Consider the following 4,543-nt stretch of genomic DNA (forward strand, 5'->3'; position numbering starts at 1 on the left):
AAACACAAGTTAGAATTTCAAAGCGATAGTAATTGATTAACACAGCCTGTATTTCAGCCGTAGCTATAGAATTGTAAGCACAAGTTAGAATTTTCAAAGCGATCGTAGTTGTTTAACACAGCCTTTGTTTCAGCCGTAGCTATAGAATTATAAACACAAGTTAGAATTTCAAAGCGATAGTAATTGATTAACACAGCCTGTATTTCAGCAGTAGCTATAGAATTGTAAACACAAGTTAGAATTTTCAAAGCGATCGTAGTTGTTTAACACAGTCGGGATCTCAGCCATAGCTATAGAAGTATAAACACAAGTCAGAATTTCAAAGCGATAGTAATTGATTAACACAGCCTGGAGTTCAGCCGTAGCTATAGAATTGTAAACACAAGTAAGAATTTCAAAGCGATAGTAATTGATTAACACAGCCTGTATTTCAGCCGTAGCTATAGAATCGTAAACACAAGTTAGAATTTCAAAGCGATAGTAATTGATTAACACAGCCTGTATTTCAACCGTAGCTATACAATTGTAAACACAAGTTAGAATTTTCAAAGCGATCGTAGTTGTTTAACACAGCCTGTGTTTCAGCCGTAGGTATAGAATTATAAACACAAGTTAGAATTTCAAAGCGATAATAATTGATTAACACAACCTGTATTTCAGCCGTAGCTATAAAAGTATAAACACAAGTTAGAATTTCAAAGCGATAGTAATTGATTAAGACAACCTGTATTTCCGCCGTAGCTATAGAATTGTAAACACAAGTTAGAGTTTCAAAGCGATAGTAATTGATTAACACAGCCTGTATTTCAGCCGTAGCTATAGAATTGTAAACACAAGTTAGAATTTTCAAAGCGATCGTAGTTGTTTAACACAGTCTGGAGTTCAGCCGTAGCTATAGAATCGTAACCACAAGTTAGAATTTTGAAAGCGATCGTAATTGTTTAACACAGTCTGGATCTCAGCCGTAGCTATGGAAGTATAAACACAAGTTAGAATTTCAAAGCGATAGTAATTGATTAACACAGCCTGTATTTCAGCAGTAGCTATAGAATTGTAAACACAAGTTAGAATTTTCAAAGCGATCGTAGTTGTTTAACACAGTCGGGATCTCAGCCATAGCTATAGAAGTATAAACACAAGTCAGAATTTCAAAGCGATAGTAATTGATTAACACAGCCTGGAGTTCAGCCGTAGCTATAGAATTGTAAACACAAGTAAGAATTTCAAAGCGATAGTAATTGATTAACACAGCCTGTATTTCAGCCGTAGCTATAGAATCGTAAACACAAGTTAGAATTTCAAAGCGATAGTAATTGATTAACACAGCCTGTATTTCAACCGTAGCTATACAATTGTAAACACAAGTTAGAATTTTCAAAGCGATCGTAGTTGTTTAACACAGCCTGTGTTTCAGCCGTAGGTATAGAATTATAAACACAAGTTAGAATTTCAAAGCGATAATAATTGATTAACACAACCTGTATTTCAGCCGTAGCTATAGAATTGTAAACACAAGTTAGAATTTCAAAGCGATAGTAATTGATTAACACAGCCTGTATTTCAGCCGTAGCTATAGAATTATAAACACAAGTTAGAATTTCAAAGCGATAGTAATTGATTAACACAGCCTGTATTTCAGCCGTAGCTATAGAATTGTAAACACAAGTTAGAATTTCAAAGCGATCGTAGTTGTTTAACACAGCCTGGATTTCAGCCGTAGCTATAGAATTGTAAACACAAGTTAGAATTTTGAAAGCGATCGTAATTGTTTAACACAGTCTGGATCTCAGCCGTAGCTATGGAAGTATAAACACAAGTTAGAATTTCAAAGCGATAGTAATTGATTAACACAGCCTGTATTTCAGCCGTAGCTATAGAATTGTAAACACAAGTTAAAATTTCAAAGCGATAGTAATTGTTTAACACAGTCTGGATCTCAGCCGTAGCTATAGAATTGTAAACACAAGTTAGAATTTCAAAGCGATAGTAATTGATTAACACAGCCTGTATTTCAGCCGTAGCTATAGAATTGTAAGCACAAGTTAGAATTTTCAAAGCGATCGTAGTTGTTTAACACAGCCTTTGTTTCAGCCGTAGCTATAGAATTATAAACACAAGTTAGAATTTCAAAGCGATAGTAATTGATTAACACAGCCTGTATTTCAGCAGTAGCTATAGAATTGTAAACACAAGTTAGAATTTTCAAAGCGATCGTAGTTGTTTAACACAGTCGGGATCTCAGCCATAGCTATAGAAGTATAAACACAAGTCAGAATTTCAAAGCGATAGTAATTGATTAACACAGCCTGGAGTTCAGCCGTAGCTATAGAATTGTAAACACAAGTAAGAATTTCAAAGCGATAGTAATTGATTAACACAGCCTGTATTTCAGCCGTAGCTATAGAATCGTAAACACAAGTTAGAATTTCAAAGCGATAGTAATTGATTAACACAGCCTGTATTTCAACCGTAGCTATACAATTGTAAACACAAGTTAGAATTTTCAAAGCGATCGTAGTTGTTTAACACAGCCTGTGTTTCAGCCGTAGGTATAGAATTATAAACACAAGTTAGAATTTCAAAGCGATAATAATTGATTAACACAACCTGTATTTCAGCCGTAGCTATAAAAGTATAAACACAAGTTAGAATTTCAAAGCGATAGTAATTGATTAAGACAACCTGTATTTCCGCCGTAGCTATAGAATTGTAAACACAAGTTAGAGTTTCAAAGCGATAGTAATTGATTAACACAGCCTGTATTTCAGCCGTAGCTATAGAATTGTAAACACAAGTTAGAATTTTCAAAGCGATCGTAGTTGTTTAACACAGTCTGGAGTTCAGCCGTAGCTATAGAATCGTAACCACAAGTTAGAATTTTGAAAGCGATCGTAATTGTTTAACACAGTCTGGATCTCAGCCGTAGCTATGGAAGTATAAACACAAGTTAGAATTTCAAAGCGATAGTAATTGATTAACACAGCCTGTATTTCAGCCGTAGCTATAGAATTGTAAACACAAGTTAAAATTTCAAAGCGATAGTAATTGGATTAACACAGCCTGTCGTAGTTCTTTAACACAGTCTGGATCTCAGCCGTAGCTATAGAATTGTAAACACAAGTTAGAATTTTCAAAGCGGTAGTAATTGATTACCACAGCCTGTATTTCAGCCGTAGCTATAGAATTGTAAACACAAGTTAGAATTTCAAAGCGATAGTAATTGATTAACATAGTCTGGATCTCAGCCGTAGCTATAGAAGTATAAACACAAGTTAGAATTTAAAAGCGATAGTAATTGATTAACACAGCCTGTATTTCAGCCGTAGCTATAGAATTGTAAACATAAGTTAGAATTTCAAAGCGATAGTAATTGATTAACACAGCTTGTATTTCAGCCGTAGCTATAGAATTGTAAACACAAGTTAGAATTTCAAAGCGATAGTAATTGATTAACATAGTCTGGATCTCAGCCGTAGCTATAGAAGTATAAACACAAGTTAGAATTTAAAAGCGATAGTAATTGATTAACACAGCCTGTATTTCAGCCGTAGCTATAGAATTGTAAACATAAGTTAGAATTTCAAAGCGATAGTAATTGATTAACACAGCCTGTATTTCAGCCGTAGCTATAGAATTGTAAACACAAGTTAGAATTTTCAAAGCGATAGTAATTGATTAACGCAGCCTGGAGTTCAGCCGTAGCTATAGAATTGTAAACACCAGTTAGAATTTCAAAGCGATAGTAATTGATTAACACAGCCTAGATTTCAGCCGTAGCTATAGAAGTATAAACAAAAGTCAGAATTTCAAAGCGATAGTAATTGATTAACACAGCCTGTATTTCAGCCGTAGCTATAGAAGTATAAACACAAGTTAGAATTTCACAGCGATCGTAGTTGTTTAACACAGTCTGGATCTCAGCCGTAGCTATAGAATTGTAAACACAAGTTAGAATTTCAAAGCGATAGTAATTGATTAACACAGCATGTATTTCAGCCGCAGCTATAGAATTGTAAACACAAGTCAGATTTTCAAAGCGATAGTAATTGATTAACACAGCCTGTATTTCAGCCGTAGCTATAGAAGTATAAACACAAGTTAGAATTTCACAGCGATAGTAATTGATTAACACAGCCTGTATTTCAGCCGTAGCTATAGAATTGTAAACACAAGTTAGAATTTCAAAGCGATAGCAATTGATTAACACAGCCTGGATTTCAGCCGTAGCTATAGAATTGTAAACACAAGTTAGAATTTTCAAAGCGATCGTAGTTGCTTAACACAGTCTGGATCTCAGCCGTAGCTATAGAATTGTAAACACAAGTTAGAATTTCAAAGCGGTAGTAATTGATTTACACAGCCTGTATTTCAGCCGTAGCTATAGAAGTATGAACACAAGTTAGAATTTCAAAGCGATAGTAATTGATTAACACAGCCTGTATTTCAGCCGTAGCTATAGAAGTATAAACACAAGTTAGAATTTCAAAGCGATAGTAATTGATTAACACAGCCTGTATTTCAGCCGTAGCAATAGAAGTATAAA

This window comes from Teleopsis dalmanni, chromosome 1 (genome assembly GCF_002237135.1).
Source record: "Teleopsis dalmanni isolate 2A chromosome 1, ASM223713v2, whole genome shotgun sequence".
In the NCBI taxonomy this organism is placed as follows: Eukaryota; Metazoa; Arthropoda; class Insecta; order Diptera; family Diopsidae; genus Teleopsis; species Teleopsis dalmanni.